The sequence below is a fragment of the Scyliorhinus canicula genome, chromosome 7 (assembly GCF_902713615.1).
Source record: "Scyliorhinus canicula chromosome 7, sScyCan1.1, whole genome shotgun sequence".
Taxonomy (NCBI): Eukaryota; Metazoa; Chordata; class Chondrichthyes; order Carcharhiniformes; family Scyliorhinidae; genus Scyliorhinus; species Scyliorhinus canicula.
Genome location: NC_052152.1, coordinates 83,376,887 through 83,400,320, shown reverse-complemented (window position 1 = coordinate 83,400,320; position 23,434 = coordinate 83,376,887). Strand labels below are relative to the sequence as shown.

The following is a 23,434-nucleotide window of genomic DNA, read 5'->3' as shown; positions in this document are numbered from 1 at the left end:
TTTGTTGCCCTTACGTTGTCTGGCCTACATGTGACTCCAGACCCACAGAAATGTGGTTGACCTTAAATTCCCTTGGGCATCTGCAATAAATGTTCGCCCAGCCAGCGATGTCCACATCTCATGAACAAATAAAAATAGTGTTCTACCACTGTTTACAAACATCAACCTCTTCAAGAAGAGTTAAAAACATTCCAATCAATCCTCACCCCCTCATGCGTGAGTGATTTTCAAGTGCTCAGCTGGAAAATGACAGCACTTAATTCTCTTTGAAGTGGTTGATGTTTGTAAACATTGTGGTTAGAGCAGTTCAGAGTCTCTCAACCATAAATGAAGATGAATGAAGCAAGGCTGACAGCCATGTGTCTATCAAATCTATCAATCACAGCCTAGCGAGGGAAATTAATGAATGGCTTTCAGCTCAAGGATCCGAGGCGTTGAAATGCAGGTCACTGTTTTTTCATTATAGGAATTGACAAATGGTGCTTCCTCTGTCTGAGCCAGCAGGGGTATTTCCCAGGTGAGTTTTACAACAGTAATTATTTTCACTGCCTTTGCTGGACTGCTCTCTAGCTTCCAGATGGGGGTCTGTTTTCTTGGGGGTTTGTGGGTGGTCTCCCTATTAGTGGGATCTCTAGTGAACAGAGACCGAGGTATTGTTCAGAAGAATTGAGTAAACAAAGTGCTCTGAGTTCAAGAGAACAGTAACCAGATTTAATGTAGGCCAGCGGCATTCAAAGGTAAAACAAATATCTGATGCCATTTTAATATAGTTTGGGAATCAAGAGATAAAACAATTGTGAACAATTTGCACAGGAACCAAGAAAAATAAATCTTAAAGATGTTGGCATAAAATCCTGGGCTAGATTTGCTGTTGAAAGCATAGCAGAAGCTTTGTTTAAAAGGCTAATTTTGAAAACCCGGTCTGGATTTCAGAACACAAACCACTAAGTATTATTATGAGAGATTTCAAAGCATGTTTTTGGGAATTGAGTATGGAAACTCTCACGTGACATTCATCTGGAGGTATTCTGAGGAGACATCGACAAACATTCACTTGGGGTTTAGAGTGGAAAGTGCATTTGCCCACAGTCATCTTGTGTGCTTAAAAGGGACTTTGTGTTAATGAGACCATTGTAGATTAAGATGTAGTCTGTAATCCATGTAAATCCTAAAACCTGCATGTAATTGTTAAGATAAGGGGAGTAAAGGCACATTGTATCATGATCCAAGTTTTTCATGTTTGATCATTTTTGTTTCTTGTTAAAACTATTTAGTGGCCCCATGACTCCTTTCCTCCCCATTTTATAAAAAAATATATAAGTTACGGTTCTTTGATCCAGAGTACATCTGGGATCTTCCTTTCAAGTTCTAACACCAACTGGGATCGTAATAATAGTCATCTGTGTTCTTCTGAATGCTGGCCCATTGAAATCCTTGTCCAAGCCTCTGGCAGCAGAACATCTCTGGCACACAAGGCATCCTTTCTCACTTGCCCAGCTGCAGTTCAGTTGTACCCAGCTGCAATTCAATTATGCCCAGTTACTCACCATCTGCTGATCCTGAGGCTATTGTAATTTCTGAGCCACACATCGTGACGTATCTGAGCTTGTAGTTTATGATTGTGAGATCAAGTGATGCTGCTTCTCTCTTCCACCCAGCTGTATTGAGGCTGACCAGGCAGTAGATCGTGGAACTCTGAAAGGCATGAAAGCAGAGGGGATGGAGAAGCATGAGGGAGGGAGTTTTTTGGGAAAGCAGGGGGTCCACAATAAACCATATGCAGTTTTCAATTTATGACAAATTTTAGGAGGATTAGGGAGTTCATAAATAGTGCAAGACTGTAACTCACCCTTCATTTGCGGTGAAGGATGTCATGATGGGCTGTTGATGCAGTCACATAATGCAGAGCACCATCTCCTATTTTTATTGGGGAATAGGGTGTGTGGCGAGCAGATGTAGTCAGAACAGCCCCCTGTCACTCCTTTGTGGCTCCATTCTGTTATGGGTGCTCTCCTCCTGCTATAGAGAGAGCGGTATGTCCGTGATTGTGTGGCGAGGCATCTGGGTGATATGTCAGCTACTGCTCAATAGCTGGAGCTCTATTTACACAGAAAGAGGTGGATGTATGGCTGACTTCATTAGGAGGTGTGTGGCTGAAATGGAGTATATGAATGTTGGCTATGAGTCCTGAATGGTACTGAGCATTTCTGGGTAAGTTATAGGGGTAAGTTATAGTTTACAGTGATTTGTGGGACTGAAATGTGATGTGAAGATGCATTTAATGACCTTGTAATTTGTGTGAGGTTTTTAAACGTCTTTCTGGCCAGCTGCCAAGTCCTCAGGGCCAGGCTCTGCACATTGACCTCCCTGCCCACCTGTTCCCACTCAATTCTGAGGAAATGCTTTGAAGACCACCTGGGCATCTCTCTCATGTTGTTATAATAGTAAGAAGTCTCAGAACACCAGGTTAAAGTCCAACAGGTTTGTTTCAAATCACTAGCTTTCGGAGCACTGCTCCTTCCTCAGGTGAATGAAGAGGTATGTTCCAGAAACATATATATAGACAAAGTAAAAGATGCAAGACGATACTTTGAATGTGAGCATTTGCAGGTAATTAAGTCTTTACAGATAATGGAATCCCAGGTTAAAGACGTGTAAATTGTCTCAAGCCAGGACAGTTGGTAGGATTTTGCAAGCCCAGGACAGGTGGTGGGGGGTGAATGTAATGCGACATGAATCCAAGGTTCCGGTTGAGGCCGTACTCATGTGTGCGGAACTTGGCTATAAGTTTCTGCTCGGCAATTCTGCGTTCTCGCGCGTCCTGAAGGCTGCCTTGGAGAACGTTTCCCCGAAGATCAGAGGCTGAGTGCCCTTGACTGCTGAAGTGTTCCCCGACTGGAAGGGAACATTCCTGCCTGGTGATTGTCACGCGATGTCTGTTCATCTGTTGTCGCAGCGTCTGCATGGTCTCGCCAATCTACCATGCTTCGGGACATCCTTTCCTGCAGTGGATGAGGTAGACAACATTGGCCGAGTCACACGAGTATGTACCACGTACCTGCTGGGTGGTGTTCTCACGTGTAATGGCGGTACCCATGTTGATGATCTGGCACGTCTTGCAGAGATTGTCATGGCAGAGTTGTGTGGTGTGATGTCGCTGTTCTGAAGGCTGGGTAATTTGCTGCAAACAATGGTTTGTTTGAGGTTGCGCGGTTGTTTGAAGGAAAGTAGTGGAGGTGTGGGGATGACCTTGGCAAGATGTTCGTCTTCATCGATGATGTGTTGAAGGCTACGAAGAAGATGTACTTTCTCTGCTCCGGGGAAGTACTGGACGATGAAGGGTACTCCTTTGGCTGTGTCCCTGTTTTTTTTCTGAGGTGATTGGTGCGGTTTTTTGCTGTGGCGCATTGGAACTGTCGATCGATGAGTCGAGCTCCATATCCCGTTCGTATGAGGGCATCTTTCATCGTCTGCAGGTGTCTGTTATGCTCCTCCTCGTCTGAGCAGATCCTGTGTATACAGAGGGCTTGTCCATAGGGGATGGTTTCTTTAATGCGTTTAGGGTGGAAGCTGGAGAAGTGGAGCATCGTGAGATTATCCGTGGGCTTGCGGTAAAGCGAAGTGCTGAGGTGACCGTCCTTGATGGAGATGAGTGTGTCCAAGAATGCCACCGATTCTGGAGAGTAGTTCATAGTGAGTCTGATGGTGGGATGGAACTTATTGATGTTATCGTGTAGTCGTTCCAGTGATTCTTCGCCGTGCGTCCAAAGGAAAAAAATTTCATCAATGTATCTGGTGTATAACGTCGGTTGAAGGTCCTGTGCATTGAAGTCTTGTTCAAACTTGTGCATGATGATGTTGGCATATTGAGGTGAAAATTTTGTCCCCATGGCTGTCCCATGTGTCTGGATGAAGAACTTGTTGTCGAAGGTGAAGATGGTGTGATCCAGAATGAAGCGGATGTGTTGCAGAATTGTTTGTAGCAAACCACCCAGCCTTCAGAACAGCGACTATGACACCACACAACTCTGCCATGACAATCTCTGGAAGACGTGCCATACATGGGTACCTCCATTACACGTGAGAACACCACCCACCAGGTACACGGTACATACTCGTGCGACTTGGCCAACGTTGTCTACCTCATATGCTGCAGGAAAGGATGCCCTGAAGCGTGGTAGATTGGCGAGACCATGCAGACGCTGCGACAGCGGATGAACGGACATCGTGCAACAATCGCCAGGCAGGAATGTTCCCTTCCAGTCGGGGAACACTTCAGCAGTCAAGGGCGCTCAGCCTCTGATCTTCGGGTAAGGGTTCTCCAAGGCAGCCTTCAGGACACGCGACAATGCAGAATCGCCGAGCAGAAACGTATAGCCAAGTTCCACACACATGAGTACGGCCTCAACCAGAACCTTGGATTCATGTTGGATTACATTCACCCCCCCCCCCCCCACCATCTGGCCTGGGCTTGCAAAATCCTACTAACTGTTCTGGCTTGAGACAATTCACACCTCTTTAACCTGGGATTCCCCCTCTCTCTGGATCTGTAAAGACTTAATTACCTGCAAATGCTCGTATTCAAAGTATCGTCTTCCAGCTTTGACTTTGTCTCCATGTATGTTCCTGGAACCTACCTCTTCATTCACCTGAAGAAGGAGTAGTGCTCCAAAAGCTAGTGATTTGAAACAAACCTGTTGGGCTTTAACTTGGTGTTGTAAGATTTCTTACTGTGCTCATCCCAGTCCAATGCCGGCATTTGCACATCATCGTTATCATAATATAAGCCCTGCGTTCATTTACTGTATAAGGCGCAAGGCACCAATCATTCACTGCGAGTTAATTTATTCAGACTAGGCGCATGAGTACAGTTCAACATGGGTATAAAACTTGAGCCATCAGAGTTACATGTGTGTATTCTGCTGAAAGCAAAAGTGAAACTAAGATAGGATCACATGACACATTTCAATTCCGCTATCATGCTGCTATCATTTAAAGGCAAATTACAACAGCCTCCTCCTTTCTTTTTAAAGATATCCGTCCCTTCCAAAGAAGTACAATTATTTACATCCATGTTTAGTTATCAATACAGAAGTGCACAGAACTGATAAATGTATGCGTTTCTACAGCATAAAGGTAATCTGATGGTACATCCAGATCTTACAGTGGTAACCTTGTTGGAGTTTTTAAAATTCCTCAAAGAAATCTGTTGTATTCTGCTGGGTAAAATTGGGATCTTGTCCTCGATGTAATAGGACTGTATGGTGGTTGATGTGTTTCACTGGATGCGAGTTGTTTTTGGTTGTGCCGCAATGTTCCACATTTGTTTCTAACAACATCATAGGACCTTGGTTCTAAACAAATCCTGGTCATGTTGGATGGTTGCCGCATACTTTCTGTGGGATCTGGATGTAAATGTGTCCCAACAGTAAACTTGGCAACTCTGTAACTGTATTTTTATCATACTTGTTGATAATCGTCTCTTGCAATTTTATAAATTGTTGTCTAGCTTTTAGGAGAGTCGAATATGTAAGAGCTGATAAATTGATATGCACAAGTCTGCCAAGAATGAGCTCTTCTGGTGATGGAGTAGTTGCACTTAAAGATTTCATTCTCAGATGTAACATTGCAACGTGTGAATCTTGCTTGGACTGTCTACATTTGTGAATTAGGGATTTCACCATACGCATAATTAGTTCAGTTCAGCCATTAGTTCTAAGGTAATGAGGAGAACTAATGGTGTGATCGATATTTCACTTCTCACACATATGCTGAAATAATTTATCAATAAATTGCTAACCGTTGTCCATACTTACCTCTCCAGGCACTCCAATAAACTGAAAATAGTACTTAAGAGTGTGCTTGACTGTTGTGCTTGATGTATTGTGTAATTATTGGATAATGGGGTACTTGGTAAAATAGTTGACAATGGTGGTAAAGCCAGTGCCATGGACATGAAAGAGGTCGGATACAATTTTGGACCAAAGATAATAGAACATAGAACAGTACAGCACAGAACAGGCCCTTCGGCCCTCGATGTTGTGCCGAGCAATGATCACCCTACTCAAACCCACGTATCCACCCTATACCCGTAACCCAACAACCCCCCCTTAACCTTACATTTTAGAACACTACGGGCAATTTAGCATGGCCAATCCACCTAACCCGCACATCTTTGGACTGTGGGAGGAAACCGGAGCACCCGGAGGAAACCCACGCACAAACGGGGAGGACGTGCAGACTCTGCACAGACAGTGTCCCAGCCGGGAATCGAACCTGGGACCCTGGAGCTGTGAAGCATTTATGCTAACCACCATGCTACCGTGCTTTGTGGATCTTTGTGGGTAATCAATGGGTCTTTGTGCTGACTTGGCCTATGCTCTTGACATGCCTTGCACCTCTTGCAATGACTTCAGTGTCATTGTTCATTCTCAGCCAATGGATTGCCTTTCTTGCGGATCGTTTCATACCATCAATGCCACTGTGTGAATGATGAAGTTGCTGAAGGATATCAAGTTGCAAAGATTCTGGTATGATGATCTGCCTGCCCTTGACTTCCTGAGAGATGCCTTGGTAAGGTCAAAATGGTTCTGCGATCGTCGACATGCTTAATTGAATCGGGACATGGGCGTCGCTGGTTAGGCCAACATTTATTACCCATCCCTAGTAGTCCTTCAGAAGGTTGTGGTGAGTTGCCTTCTTGAACTACTGCAGTCCTTGAGGTGTAGGTACACCCACTGTGCTGTTAGGGAAGGAAGTCCAGGATTTTGCCCCAGCGACAGTGAAGAAACGGCGATATACTTTCAAGTCAGAGTGGTGAGTGACTTGGTAATGGTCGTGGGCTTGGAAGGTGCTTTCTTGGGAACCTTGATGAGTTATTGCAGTGCATCTTGTAGACGGTCCACACGACTGCCACTCTTCATTGGTAGTGGTTGGTTTGAATGTTTGTGGAAGGAGGAGCAATCATGCGGCTGCTTTGTCCTAGATGGTGTCAAGCTTCTTGAATGTTGTTGGAGCTGCACTCATCCAGGCAAGTGGAGAGTAGTCCAGAACACCCCTGACTTATGCCTGTAGATGGCGAACAGGCTTTTGGGGGTCAGGAGATGAGTTACTCACCGTCGGATTCCTAGCCTTTGACCTGCCCTGGTAACCACAGTATTAATATGGCTAGTCCAGTTCAGTTTATGATCAATGATAACCCCAGGATGTTGATTGTGGGGTATTCAGTGATGGTAATGCCATTGAATGTCAAGGGGTGATGATAAGATCTCTTCTTGTTGGAGATGGTCATTGCCTGGCACTTGTGTGGTGCAAATGTAACTTGCCACTTATCAGCCCAAGCCTGGATATTGTCCAGATATTGCTGCATTTAGACGTGGACTGCTTCATTATCTGAGGAGTCGCGAATGGTGCTAAACATTGTGCAGTCATCTGCAAACATCCCCACTTCTGACCTTATGATGGAAGGGAGGTAATTGGTGAAGCAGCTGAAGATGGTTGGGCCAAGGAACTATCCTGAGGAACCTCTGCAGTGATGTCTTGGAGCTGAGATGATTGACCTCCAACCACCACAACCATTTTTCTTTGTGCCAAGTATGACTCCAACCAGTGGAGAGTTTCCCCCTTGATTTCCATTGACTCCAGTTTAACGAGGCCTCATTTCTGTAGTATAGAACGTTTTGCAATTTCTTCTTGTAGCTGCTGGTATTTGCATTGTGCAAAAAGTACCAGATCAATTTGGAGAACATCTTCAAGTTCAATGTCAATAAATTCAACTTGTAGATCTATGGATATAATTCTGTTTTTGCTGGGTTAGGCCATCTGCGAAGTGTATCTGATGTGATTATCAGGTTATTTGACTTGTACCTAATTTCATAGCCGGAGCTTTGAATCTTTATCAAGAGACTTTGAAATCTCGTCTGTGCATTGGACAATGGTTTTCACCAAATCATCTCCAGTGGATTGTGGCTGGTCCCCACCACAAATCATTTGCCAAATAGAAAGACATGAAAACACCTGCTTCCAAACACTAAAGCACAGTGTGGATAGCTTTGCCTGCATTACAGACAGAAATTTTGAAGTACATACAATCAGTTTACTTTTTTTCATTGTAACAGAAGAGGTATGGTGGACTTCTTGCCACTGGAAAGGCACATCCTTTCTCTACAATAATTCCCTTTAGTGATGAAGATTATTGAACGGCATTGAGAATGGCTGGGGATAAGAAATTAAAAAGACATTTGCAACTTTGAAGACATATACCAGCACTGGAATAAATAGAATTGAAGAAATGTATCTCCTGGACATTAATGACATATTTAAGATTGCTGTATAACAATCATGCATTCTGTGGTGCTTGCATCAATAAGTGCAGATTATCGTCATGTTTTTTTGAATTGTTCTCCCCACAACAGTTATAATAATGAGATACAGTTGCATCCCGGTATGGTGCATGCCATGTGGCCCAGATGAGCTTGATAGAGACCCTGGCTAACACAACCTGAAAGGAAGTAATTGAAGCATGTATTGTCTAAATAGGCTACAACATGTAGAACACTCTGGGAGATTTACTGACCAGTAGCCATGCTTGGCATCAAGCTTCACAAAGAATCTTGCAACTGCAAATTGAACTCTTCTAATTTGGTTATTTCATAAGGATAATTTTTCACCAGTGATTTTAAACATCATGGATCGAGGCATACTCTGAATGATTCATCCTTCTTTGTGACACATGATCAATCTGCACCAACCAGTGTGCTCTTGTATTATTCTAATTATTCCATCTTTCTTCATTTTGTCTAGTTCAACCTTCAATTTGGGAGCTTGGTTTAGGTGGTGGATCAATTGACAGGCATACGTTCTCCTGCAAATGTAATTTTGCAGCTCCCTTGAAACTGCCAATTTTATCAAAACATTCTGGATGTTTTGCTGTTAGGCAAGAACTGAGGTTGATCTGCTGTGTGATGTCTGACTAATTCCATGGATTGTTACTAATGTGAGGTCCTGACATGCAGGTAGACCTGCAATCACTGAGTCTCTAGCTTCCACCATGTAAAGCATCTATGACACCAAGAAGATTGATTGCACTTGCACTCCAGCACTATGGATCCTACACATTGAATTGGTGAACTATTGTACCTTGAAAATTTCACAAATAGGTTTTGCCATGGCTTACCATGTCTGTGGATACATGCTTTTTAAACGTTTACAGAGGTAGTATGTTGGCATTTGCCCTTGTATCAATCTTGGTCCCAAACAAATAGTAACCAATTTTCTTGGGACAAATAATTCAAATCTTGGTAAACACTTTGGACGGTATAATGGTACCTATGTTTTCCACAAGATTGATGTTGTGAAACATGTGTTCACTGCTCTCCATCTCAACGTCTACAGCATCATCATCTTCTGGTTTGTCAATCACCTCATGAATATATTTCTGAGAGGATAAATAATCATTCTTATTGCTTAGAGGTACCTATTGTGTACAGTCTGTATGGCTCTTTGTAGCTGCACCAGCCTTTGCTCTAATGCGCTTCCAAACCCTTTGTCACATGCCATACATGTGCATTTGATGAAAAAGCTGGACATTTCCTTGGAGTAAACGGATAGCCACATTGTCCACATGTCTTTGTTAGGTTTGAGTGTCCATGTGAGTGTATCAACAATTGGGGTTGTACTTTTTAAAATAAATTTAGAGTACCCAATTCATTTTTTCCAATGAAGGGGCAATTTAGCGTGTTCAATCCACCTACCTTGCACATCTTTGAGTGGTGGGGGCAAAACCCACGCAAACACGGGGAGAATGAGCAAACTCCACACGGACAGTGACCCAGAGCCGGGATCGAACCTGGGACCTCGGCGCCGTGAAACTGCAGTGCTACCACTGCGTCACCGTGCTGCCCGGGGGTTGTGCTTTTGACCTATGAGCTTTGTTGATTGCTGAGGATCGCTTCATATTTTAGTAGTTCTTCAGTGCTGTATGTTTTGGTCTTGTTCAGCATCTTTTTGGAATGCTTCCATGTGATGATTCTGCCTGCTAATCATCACATGTGTTTGAGAAATCACAGTGTGTACCCCTTTTCTCAGCAGCTGCTGATGAAGTGATCTATGGATTCTGTAGGCCATTGTCAAAATGGATTGAACTCTATTCAATGAATATAAAACTTTAAATTGATTCTGATTCCAATGTAGGCCATACATTGGAACTCTTCATTTAACTCTTCTGTTAGTTCCAACGTGTTAAACCTATGTAGACCTTCATTCCCAATTGCTAGGTGAGGTGTTATTGCTTGTTTGTCTAGTTCAGATACATCAGAATCAAGAAACCTTGGGGGTGATCTACCGGCCTTGTCACCCCGACCCAGGATGCAAAGAGGCCGTTAAATTTCCTGAGAATCCTCACACAAGATTTATGATACTCATTACACCTCACGAGATCTAATGAGATCTCACGAGGCCTTGTGACCTGGATTGCTCCCTCAATGGGATCTCTCCATATCCAAGTGAGTAGTTTGTCTCACTTGCATATGTCTATGCTGGAGTTACCCAAGGATCGAAAGGTCTTGCTTCAGAATTCTTGCCGTAGAGCCGTTTAACACTAGTTTCCACAAATGTGGACCAGGCATCTTGGCACTTGGGTGGTGGTGGTGGGGGGGTTGCCAGGCTGACAGGGGAATTACCAGTGTGCCAGGCTGGCAATTTGCCCAGTTGGCAGTTTGCCCATGCCAGGGATCGGTCCCGGAGTGCACTGCTCTTATGAGGTGGGTGCAGAGGTCTCGAGGACTCCCTAATTAGTAAGCTGGCATGTTTTTTGCGGCGGGTGGGGTCCGGAGACTGTGGGAGGGAGGTTGAGAGATCAGGGCCATTTAAAAATTGCGCCCCTATCCCATACTGCACTGGTGAGCTCAGGTCGTTATGCAGGAAATGAACCTAAGTGTGGCCGTGGCGGAGCGTTACTCGCCAAGGCCCAAAAAACAGCAGAGCTGTAATTAATAACAGGGTCGTTCTTGCTGCTGTTAGCACTGGGAAACATCCCACTAAACGCGCCCAAACCAGGACTCTGTTCTTTTTCCATAAATTTCCATAAATGTGTTTGGAGCGCATCACAAAATAATGGTGTCGTTGCTTTCTATTCAATTAATTGTTCAGCAACTCCCAAAGACGCCTTATAATCACAACCTTCTCCGGCCCAATTTTTATGATATTCTTTTGTTTCTGCTTAGCTCTCCCTTGCTCATTATCGATATAACCCATACCCAGGTCACTCCACTTTCCCAATTGAGCTAACCTGGTGCTGGCTTTGTCAATGGGCTCTCCCGCTCAAGGATCTCTCACCATGAGGGATTCTTCTGTTTACAAGCTCTTTACTTCAGCACTAGTTTGGCGCCATGCCTTAACTTCTCGTTTCAGTCACAATGCTGTGTTTTAATGCTTTCCAACATTGTGATTTAATTATGGCTGACCAAAACGTCAAGGATCTTCTCAAGCCATGTAGTAGTTTTTTTAATGTAAATTTAGTGTGCCCAATTAATTTTTTCCAATTAAGGGGCAATTTAGCACGTCCAATCCACCTACCCAGTACATCTTTGGGTTATGGGGACGAAACCGACGCAAACATCGGGAGAATGTACAAATTCCACAGGGACAGTGACCCAGAGCCGGGATCGAACCTGGGACCTCAGCGCTGTGAACAAGCCATGTAGTATGATCGAAAGCTGTTCAACATGTCATTCCTGGAGTTCACCACTGTTCACCATGTTGTGTTATTATATTGATATAATCCTTGGGTTTATTTCATATATCAGACACAAAGCACCAATTGCTTGTTAGGGATTTGGTAAACGTGCCATGGGTTCATTTATTAATAATCGGCACATGAGAGCAGCTTTACATACTGTGATGTCGCACGTGGGGGGTACTGGATGCATGATATTTCCGATACTCGCTCCTCCATTTTCATGTCAGTCAACATGGCTGCCGAGTACGGCCAGGCCCTACACAAGATGGCTGCTGGCAATCTGTGGTGCATTCATACTGTATTGTAATTCACACTGTATTGTAATGTATAGCATTATGTCCTTGTGGGCTCTGTCTGTGAGCCGTTGCTCGGCTCTGCCCATAGGGGGAGATGAGGAGTTTGTACAGGGCTCCACCTTTGGCTCCGCCCATGGCTCTGCCCATGACCCCTCCCACTACCGGAAGTATAAAGTGCTGCAGCCGTGTGAGCCTGCCCTCAGTTCTTCTAGTCGCAGGCAGGCTCAGTTGTAAGACTATTAAAACCACAGTTTATTTCCAATAGCGTTCCGAGTCAATTGATGGTCACATCAATTTAATAGTCTTAGAAAACTTGAAGAAAACTACTATGGAATCAGCACTCAAACCTGATCGACTAGAACGCGACCCACAGGCTGCAGAGGCGAAGGAAATCTTCCTACACTGGCTTCGGTGTTTCAAGGAGCAGAAACTCAGTCTACTGCACACACGGGTGAGCCATTGCATCTCTACGCAACTCAATTGTACCACTTCATATACGGAGGCCCTTGCTATGCTCGACCGATTGTACGTGCGGCCGATAAACGAGGTCTACGCGTGGCACATTTTTACTACCCGCCGCCAGCGCCCCGCAGAGTCGCTGGAAGACTTCCTGCGCGAATTAAAAGCCCTTGCTCGGGACTGCAACTTTCAGGCTGTAACGGCCTCCCAGCATATGGAACCCGCTGTCCGTGATGTATACGTTGCGGGGCTCAGGTCTAACTATGTGCGCCAACGACTGCTTGAGAAAGGGGTCCAGAACTTGGAGGACACTGTAGAGCTAGCAACCACTATGGAGGACGCGTTCCGACGTCTAAACTCATTCCCCGCGGACCAAGCGACCCCATCGTGGGCCCCCGACCAGCGACTGCCGCAGGCCTGCACCGCGCGGCCACCCACTCACTACGGAGCACCAGCGTGCCATTTTTGTGGCCAGCCCCAACACCCACGGCAGCACTACCCGGCCCGCAACGCAATGGACATTATGCCAGAGTATGCCTGGTGAAGTCGAAACTTTCTAACTCCCCCACAGTCCAGAGCACTCGCCCCCCCAACTCGCAGGCCCGCAGACCCCATAATGCTGCAGCGTGTCTGCCGACTCTGCCTCCACCCGACATGTGTGACTCATGGGGGCTGCCATCTTGGCAATCCTCCTCCACGCGGCCGGCCACGTGCGAGTCATGGGGGCCACCATCTTGGACGCCACCTTCCTCGCCGCCCACCACATGCGATCCACGGGGGCGGCCATCTTGGATGCCATCTTCTTCATCACCCGCCACGTGCGATCAACGGGGGCCGCCATCTTTGCCATCAACCGAAGTTCACCTCGACGACTACGACCTCAGTGGACAGTCATCACAGGGCCACTCCAACACTGCTGATCAAGACGCCGACTACCCGCAACTCAACGCAGTCACGTTGGACCAATCGCGTCCGAAGTACCTCCAGAGCTCAATGATGTCCGTTCGAATCAACGGGTACAGGACACCATGCCTCTTCGACTCCGGGAGCACCGAGAGCGTCGCACATCCTGACCCGGTAAGACGCTGTTCGCTCCCTATCTTCCCTGCACGGCAAACTGTCTTCCTCGCCTTGGGCTGGCACTCGGTCCACATACAAGGGCGCACCATCACGACCCTAACGATTCAGGGCGCCAGCTACTCTAATTTCCAGCTGTACGTACTCCGCGACCTCTGCGCCCCACTCTTACTCGGGCTCGATTTCCAATGTAATCTCAAGAGCCTCACACTCAGCTCCGGCGGACCCCTACCTCCACTTATTATTTGCAGTTTAGCGACCCTAAAAATCGACCCCCCCTCCCCTCTTCGCTAACCTGACAGCTAACTGTAAACCAGTAGCCACTCGCAGCAGGGGGTACAGCCTGTAGGATAGAGTATTCATCAGAGCCGAATTCATCAGCCCCTGGCGAGCTCAGGTGGTGGTCGTCAAGACCGGGAAAAGTTCCAGATGGTGGTTGATTATAGCCAAACCATTAATCGGTTCACGCTCCTCGATGCGTACCCCCTCCCCAGAATTGCAGACATGGTCAATCAGATCACCCAGTACCACATATTCTCCACGGTGGATCTGAAGTCTGCTTACCACCAGCTCCCAATCCGCCCGGAGGACCGCCACTACACGGCGTTCGAGGCAGCTGGCCGCCTCTTCCATTTCCTCCGGGTCCCCTTTGGCGTCACGAATGGGGTCCCGGTGTTCCAACGAGGAATGGACCGAATGGTGGACCAGTACGGGCTGCGGGCCACGTTTCCATACTTGGACAATGTCACCATCTGCGGCCATGACCAGCAGGACCACGACGCTAACCTCCACCGATTTCTCCAAACTGCCCAGAAACTCAATCTCACCTACAATAAGAAATGCGTTTTCCGCACAACCAGACTAGCCATCCTCGGCTATGTCGTGGAAAACGGAGTCCTGGGCCCCGACCCGGACCGTATGCGCCCCCTCTTACAACTCCCCCTCCCTCATTGTCCCAGGGCCCTCAAGAGGTGCCTGGGATTCTTCTCTTATTATGCCCAGTGGGTCCGCTAGTATGCGGACAAAGCCCGCCCACTATTTAAGACCACACTCTTCCCACTGTCAGCTGAGTCCCACCAGGCCTTTAACTGCATCAAGGAGGACATCGCCAAAGCCACCATGTGGGCGGTGGATGAATCCGTCCCCTTTCAGGTGGAGAGCGACGCCTCAGCGGTCGCTCTCGCCGCCACTCTGAATCAGGCAGGGAGACCAGTAGCCTTCTTCTCCCGAACCCTCTCCGCTTTGGAACTTCGACACTCCTCAGTCGAGAAAGAAGCTCAACCCATTGTGGAAGCCGTACGGCACTGGAGGCACTACCTCGCAGGTAGGAGTTTCACCCTCATCACCGACCAAAGATCGGTTGTCTTCATGTTCGACAACTCGCAAAGGGGCAAAATAAAAAATGATAAAATTTTGCGGTGGAGGATCGAACTCTCCACCTATAATTACGATATCATATATCAAAGCTCAACGAGCCCCCAGATGCCCTGTCCCGCGGCACATGTGCCAGCGCGCAAGACGACCGCATGAAGGCTATCCACAATGACCTCTGCCACCCGGGGGTCACCCGGCTCGCCCACTACGTCAAAGCCCGAAATCTGCCTTTCTCCACCGAGGAGGTAAAAGCCATCACCAGGGATTGCCCGATCTGCGCGGAGTGCAAACCGCACTTCTATAGATCAGACAAGACCCACCTGGTAAAGTGGGAACCACTCTGGCGCAGGCCTAGCCTCTCAATGAGGGCTTGGCCCCTAAAGGTGCAGAGACTTCCGCACCTTTGGGGCGGCCAGACGCCGGAGTGGTTCACGCCACTCCAACACGCTGGGACCCCCGCCCCGCTGGTTAGGGGAGAATCCCAGCCCCTGCCTCAGTAATTTGCGCCTTTTTTCCATTTATACGACCATGAACTTGGCTACGTATCTTCACATGTGTTGACCAACAAATTGTGTATTGATTTGTCTTGGTCTTCTGGTTACTTACATTGTGTCTCTAAGCCCCACCTGTATCGTCGCCGGAGCCCCTGCAACATCACAATAAATATAAAGCTTGAAGACATCAGAACTTTGTGTGTTTGCTCTGCTCAAAGCAAAAGTGTCATGGCTCGGGATCACATGCCACATTTCCCTTTTAGTGCTGCCACGCTGCTATCCCTTAAAGATACATTACAAGTGTACTTCTATCCATCACCATGAACTGTGCCTCCAGGGAGGCATCAGTGAATCTTGAATCATTCTACCTGAACTTGTACGCCATTTTTCTGTTTCAGTTGTTTTTCAGACTTGCTCCTGTTCATCTTTCTTTTACAATGGATAGACTGCCTTTAAGAAATGATGGCTAGCTGGAACACATACCTACCTCAAAACACACCTGGTCTCCCCATTGTGCATGCAGTCAGCCACTAATGTAGGTTGCACTGGCTGCATGCTGAAATCATGGTAATGAAGCAGCATGAAGTACAGCCAAAGTCCCAACAGAACTGATGTGGACAGATTATGAATTGTGACCTCCACTACCAGTTAATGGTGCAGACGAATTTTTAGCCCGGTGTATTGTAAACTTCAGGATGTTTTTCACTGTTCAGAGCACAGATGTTCTGCTATTTGCACAGAAATCATTTCCATTTTAACGAGTGGATTTCTCTTTGTGATTGTTGCCTGTGGAAATTGTTAATTGTGACAAGGTTACTTATTGCTTCCTTGCCCAAAAGTGCCCCATTATTTGTAGCTTGATGTTCTGATATTCATCATAGTTCACTGTGGCTCTGAATTCAACTCTTACAAACTGGAAATGCAGGCACTCACATAAAAGCAGAGCTCTGGGCTTTCGAGTAGACACCGAGGGAACATAGGGTTCCACTGCTCCATCTCACAAGTCTCATTAAATCTCCAAAAATAAAACCCAGAGAACCATGCAGCAGTGACTTTCTGTTGTCCTTGAAGATATATCAAGGTAGGATTGTCAATATTATTCACCTTCCTTAATTATTGGTTTCCTAAGTATTTTGCTGCATTGTCTTTTCTATTGCCTTCTATTTACTGATTATTTTCTATTTATCTCCTTTTATACATTACCAGCTAGGGATATGCAATTTTAAAATGTTAGTATAACGTTCAATAAAAGGTTAAGTTTACCAACAGCCTTGCCTGCAGCATTACCTATAGATCTAGACCATGAACAACCCCCTCGAGGACCCATAGCAACAATAACAACTCCCTGAGCAGTTTTGTGGCGTGACTGTCTCAGAGCTGTTCAAAAATTGGTGAAGAGTTCAGGGTGAGACTGATTATGAACTTTTGTACTGCTTTATGATCTGGAAAAGGAAAATATAGTAAAAACAGCAACAAATGAGCTTTAAGAGGCCCTTAGAGCAAATAGACCATTAAAGCAGTGGGAGGCTCATTGCCTAACTCCTGGGGTTCAGCATGGCTTTGTGTTTACTTAATTTTCACATTTATGTGTGGTCCAAAGTAGCAATTTAAATTTCTTGGGCGCAAAATTCATTAGTGTAGCACAATGCATGATACAGCCAGAAGCTTCTTACACAGTTTGTGTGGCAGCTCTGCAAGGATATGAGCACACACAGGTGTAAGTGCACCCCTGTGTATGTTGGAAGATGGGCCCGTAACTTCCATCGAGTGGCAATCGGATTGACACTCTCTCGTCAGACTTAGCTGTACAGGGATTTCGAAGCCCCTGTCTCACCCAACCTTCCTCACTCACGTTGAGTGAGACAGGGGCAGCGAAGCTGATCCCCGGCAGGATCGTCGTGGAGTAACTGTAACGCAGAAGCTTTCGAAAAGGGAAGGTTTAAATGGGACAATTTACAGGGAGCAGGTAAATTATAAAGTTTTGGGAATGGGAAGAGGGGGCATTGTTTTTTTTCCCCTTCTACCTCTTTCAGAGTAACTATCATGGTTAAAAAATGATGGAACCAACAGAAGTTAGCAATTTAAATCGCTTGTGTTGGATGGATCCCAGCGCAGCGCAATTGTCCAGAGGAAGCTCGCGCTTCTGGACAATTGGTGGATAAACCTTTATTTGGGAACTTCGAGGGTTTCCCAGCGCATCATAGAGATACCCCATAAATGCGACGCTGGGGAACCCGGAAATTATGGGCCATATTGATTTTGCCCTATCTTGATGTCACCCAGCCCAACCTATTGATGTGATGCCAGTATCCCAATTCTTAGTAACACATGTGCAGGTAGTTGTATGTTTGGGCATGAAAAAGCATAAAGCTGCAGGGTTCATCTTGAAGTAGTGATTTTTAAAAGGCCAAGCACGCTACAGGATTGAATGTAAGGTAATTTTGGAACTTGTACAAATGTAAATTGCCTGAAAGTACTCTCAAGTGATTTGACGTTGTTTTGCTGAGTTCTTCCATTTATCAGACTGTTAGCTCATTTTTACAGGGAGGGCAGGTGGGTAGATAACCTGCGGACACAAATGTGGCAACAGATATGAGGACAGCATTGACAGTGCCTCTGGATCGGCAACATGCCAAGGCAATGGAAAGGGGAAGTTCTATGCCATCTCCTTTGCCAAGTTGGAGCCAGACTCCACCAAGTGCTGAGATAGTGGCAGGAGGATATCTGGTGGATCACGCAATGCAACCAGTATCCTGATGTGCATGCCTATTCAGTAAACTATCCTGTCTGCACCCTGTTGAGGTGTTCCATCTGAGTCGTCAGCATCACAACTCGTCTAGCATCTTGCCTTCTGAGAAGCTAGCAAACAAGCCACTCTTCACCCCTGGTCTGCTGCCCACTCATGCCCAGATGACTTACCATATGCTGATTTGATCTCTGTTCTTGACCCTATGGTAAGTGTAGTGTCAGTATTTGAGCTGCTAGTTGCATGTGTCAGGTCAAGTCGCAGGATGTTTTCTTCAATGCTATACATTTGGTTTCTCTCCTGAAGCTCATGTGATTGGGCAAGTGACTGAAGATATAAAACAGAAAGGGAAGAATCATCTGACGGGAGGGGAGTTGGGTAGAAAGCAAGAGATCCATTGTCACACCATCACTCTGTGTTCATCATGCCATATAACAGGGAAAGGGTGTGCTAGAAGCTGAGAAGGGCATAAAGCAGCAACATGCAGTCATCCTCAATAATCTCAATAATGTGAAATTCTCAAATCATTGACAGGCCCACTCAAAGTTGGCACCTTGATTCAGGGTCCCTGTCCCTCACCAGTTCTGATCTAGAGGGTCGTGTAGCATTGTTTTTGGATGATTTATCTTGTGTAGCTGAATAGCTGGAGGTATGTGAGACAGCGAGAGGTGGATATAAGGCTAGCAGCAATGTTGGATCTGTGAGGTGGAGTAACTAAATGTTGGACATGAGTCCTGAGTGCCTGGGAGTACTGCCATGTGAGGGTCAGGGGTGTGTTATACTGAGTAGGTTTGTGTTGTATGTAGGAGATGTGGTGTGAAGATGACTGACATAGGTGAATAGGGGTATCCCTCCACTTGACTCTACCATTCAATTAATTCGTGACTGGTCCCTGACCTAACTCCATATACCTTCATTCTGTGAGGTAGATTTTATGAGCATGAGCTGCTCACAGCCCCTCTCCGAGTTGACAGTCAGTCGGCACCACAGTGACTTTAAATCTGGCTGCCCCAAAAGCAATATTACACTGGGAATGGACATAATGTCTTGATACTGGCACTTCCATCCCACAGGGACAGGAAGTTCTGCCCTCTGATTGGCTGACAGCTGTGTCCACATAAGGGCCTCAATAGGCCTAACAGCAGAATGGGGGTGAGTGGGAAGACTGTGGGATGGCCACCCGCTTTATTTCACGTGCCCACACTTTCAAATGCACTGACAGGAGTCCATGTATCATATAAGTCAGAATAAACTACAGTCCATTCAAGACCAATATATACTTACGGTGTGGTGCCTAGAAATATTTGCAGTACTCCCAGGACTTTGTACAGTTAAGGTATAATTTCAAGTCCATTATATTCTATTCCGCTAGAGATATAGGCCAGTGTTACATCAACCGTTTCATTGTTTTCAAAATTATATTATATACCTCTCCATGACATTTGATTGCTCTGTGTGCCTGGATCCCCAAGTCTTTTTGGCTCTTCTCTGTAGGCTTCCAGATTGGACAGTCCTGGTCTCCTGCTGCTACTACCTTCTGAGGGGATCCCTTAAGAGTGTCCTGCCCCAACCCCATATCCAAAACACACCGTGGCAGCATGCCATCTCTCCTCTTGCTCATCTACATCATTAATACCTCCAATTGCATTCATCAAAATGGGTCCCTTTGTCTGTCCCAGTGATGGATCCCACGAGGTGACCCTGTATTAATATTGCAACAGTTTACCTTGCAGAACACTTTTCTATGCAGTTTTCTATCATGATACAGTGGCCGTATCATGTCCTCTGTAAACAATGCTGCCAAGTCCTCCTGCTGTGCGAAGAGTTTGCCAGCAGCACTGAGGAGCAGGCAGCATTAAATTGTTGGAGCCACACCGCCCAAAATCACAATCATACAGAGGAAGTATGTATTTTGTGTGTTGCTTTCCTTGATATTATAGCGGTTCCCACATCCAAAAAGCTGGGCTATCCAATTTCTCGCCCTACCTATTTGCCTGAGTTGAGCTTTTATCTTATGATATTTTTTGTGCTGTTAGGTTCCGCTTTGAGGAGTTAATCCCCAACACACACAGCATATTTTTCCTCAGATCTAGACCTGTACCCTTAATCTTGTCTGATAAATAGTAATTTGAAGTGCTGATCCATATGCAAAGGTAGAATTATTGGGGATGAAATGGGGATGAAATTTGATTTTGAGCAGTAGGTCAGAAGAATATGTTCAACATGTTTTATATGCCATGGTTTGAAGATGGCTCTTTTTGACACCAGAAAGACACAATTATCATTTCATTCCATTCTCAAAGCCAGGGTCTTGGCTAACACAGATGTTTGAAAGCCTCCTGCTCACACATCAGACTTCCCTTGATTTGTAACTGTGATTGAAATGCTGTGGACAAAGCCTCATCTTTGAAACTTAAAGCAGAGCACTCTTTTGTTCTCTCTCTCTCTCTCTCTCTCTCTTTCTCCCTTGGGGGATGTAAAGAGTGAATTTTGTTCTAGCAGCCGATGATGGGAAGATGCCTGTACTTTAAAAGTCTTGGACGGCATGATTGTGAATAAGATAGCCAGAAAATGAGTACAACTCACTCATAGCCATAGAATTGAACGCATGTTTAGACAAATGAGAAATTTGCATTCTGTTTATTATAATCAAGGAGCATGAAAAATATTTGTTCTTGTAATGAACTCCAATTGGCTTTATTGGTTGGCCAATTGGAGTATGAGTTCCCTCAATGATAGCTCATTGAGGGGGCCTGGCAGAGAGAGCGGCCCAGACACTTAAAGCGGGACTCAAGAAACAGCCGGCAGCGTCAATGGACACAAAGCTCTCCCACTGGCTGTTTGATTACAGGGCCACACCGCATTCCACAACGGGCATACCGCCAGCTGAACTCTTAATGGGAAGGCGGCTGCGAACGAGGCTGAGTCTCCTTTTCCCAAATTTAACGGGGAAAGTGGAGAAACAACAGGAGGCCCAACGCAGGGGGCATGATAATAGTCGGCAGCAGAGACATTTTCAGGTGGGGGCACCAGTTTGGGTCAAGAATTATGGGAATGGACCAACGTGGGTCAAAGGCACGGTAGAGTCCCAAACAGGTCCCATATCCTATGAGGTTTCGATAGGAGGTAGGGTCCTGAAGAAACGCCTAGACCAAATAAGGGCAGCGGAACCACACCTGGAGGCAGGCGAAGCAGGACCGCCTCAAGCTGGGATAGCCCAGATGGAAAGGATACCCACACCCCAGCCCCGAGGAATTTCTCCAGAACCCGTCATCCAGTCGCCAGAGTTGGAGATGGACACGTTCGACGAGGCCGCCGTGACACCTCCCTGAGGAGGAGGAAGAACAACTTCCAAGGAGGTCGTCAAGGAAAAGACGGACACCTATAAGGTACACCTCGCCCACTTTGGAGAACGACCCGGCAGACAACACAGAGGTGACAGGCCCAGATGTGAGGAGCAGGAAGAAGCTCAGAGGAATGCCAGCTGGCAGGAATTCCTCGGACCTTGGGGGTGGGGGGGTGGGGGGGGGGGGGGGGTGTAATGAACTCCAATTGGCTTTATTGGTTGGCCAATTGGAGTATGAGCTCCCTCAATGATAGTTCATTGAGGGGGCCCATATAAGCACCTGTGTAGGCTTTGTGAGCCAGTCTTAAGTTGACTGGACTGCTAGCAGCACTGTTTGTAGCTGCTCTGTAATATCGTTATTGTAAATAAATATTGGTGTGGTGACGGAACACCTGCCTCCCGTGGATTACTACAGTTCTCAAAGTGAAAATTGCTCAATGTTCTTTTATGTATCATGTTAAATAAACCAGCTGTTTGAATCTTAGCCTATCTGGTTAGAGTATCTTTGAATCAGTTCCCAGAAAGAGAATTAAATGTACTTGACTTCCCTGATATGATTAGACAGCAGAATATAATTAGACACTATAATATAATTAGAAGTTAAATAGTAGAGGATGTACCCTGCATCAAGCGGGATCTCAGGTTATCTTATCAGTGATAAATGATCCAGAACCTAAGAATTGTGCAAACTTACTGATGCCTCAGTAAACGGTTAAAAAAATAGCATTTGAAAATTGGACTTGCAATGTTTCCTGGAAAGATCACATGCCCAGCTTTATGGCCTGTGCCCATAATGTGCAGCTATCTATTGGCAGCAGCTGACCTTCAAAATCAAAGCTTATATTTGCAGGGTAAACACAATGCTAGATCCCACATGGACGCTAACAAAACAAGGGTGTTTAGCACCGCTGCCCCACAGCGCCAAGGACCCGGGCTGTATTCCTAGAGCTGGGTGACTCTCTGTGTAGAGTTTGGCCGTTCTCCACATGTCTGCAGTTTCCTCTCACAGTCCAAAGTTGTGCAGGTTAGGCATGCTAAATTGCCCGTTAGTGACTAAAGATTAGTTGGGTTATGGAGATACGGCAAGGGGTGGACCTAGGTTGGTGCAGACTTGATGGGCCAAATGGCCTCCTTCTGCACTGCAGGCATTCTATTAATCTAGTTCTAATTCACCACCACCTTTCTCATCCTTTTCACTGTTAATTGTATATTAATTGTGCTTAATAAACTTGGCATTAACTGACGATTTATGTGAATCCTGATGAAGAAATAAATACAGATTGAACCTGTGGCTGTTGGGTTATCAAAGATGTATCCTTATAATGTGCAATTATAATTAAATGAAATAGTCTGTAGCGATTGACTCCAGTTCCATCCTTCACCATTTGGCTTTCTGGAATAAAGCAGCCACTATCTGATTCATCCAATGACGTGCACAACATGCGATATTGATGAGCAGAAAACTCCTTTAATTAAATTCTTGGAATACCGAAAGATATTCTGTGTTTGGTCTTTGCCACAAGCCCTGTTCCCTACCCAGACTCCATCTCATTTTTTTGTTTATCTATTGAAATCAAGCAAGACCGTCCCAATCTTGGCATCCTGTTTGAACCTGAGCTGAATTTCTGTTCCCATATCCTCTCTGTCACCAAGGCCACCTACTTCCACCTCCATAACATTGTCCACCTCCAGCAAGAACTTCTACCTCTAGACCTGATCATTCCAATACTCTGCTGGCCTGCCTCTACTTTTCATCTTCTTTAAGCTCAAGCTCGTCTGAAACTCTGCTGCCCTTACAATTGCACCCGTTCACCAATTACTCCTGTGCTTGCTGACCTACATTGGTTCTTGGTCCAACAACATCTCAATTTTACAATTTCTGCTATTATTTGGAAAACCCTACAT

At 45.9% G+C, this 23,434-nt stretch overlaps 1 protein-coding gene across 3 annotated transcripts in view; it reads left to right on the top strand.

The window, feature by feature from the left end:
- The window catches only part of LOC119969087 (cilia- and flagella-associated protein 47-like), an 868,530-nt gene that overhangs the window by 762,899 nt on the left and 82,197 nt on the right, over positions 1-23,434 (top strand). The gene's annotated exons all lie outside the window — the stretch shown is intronic.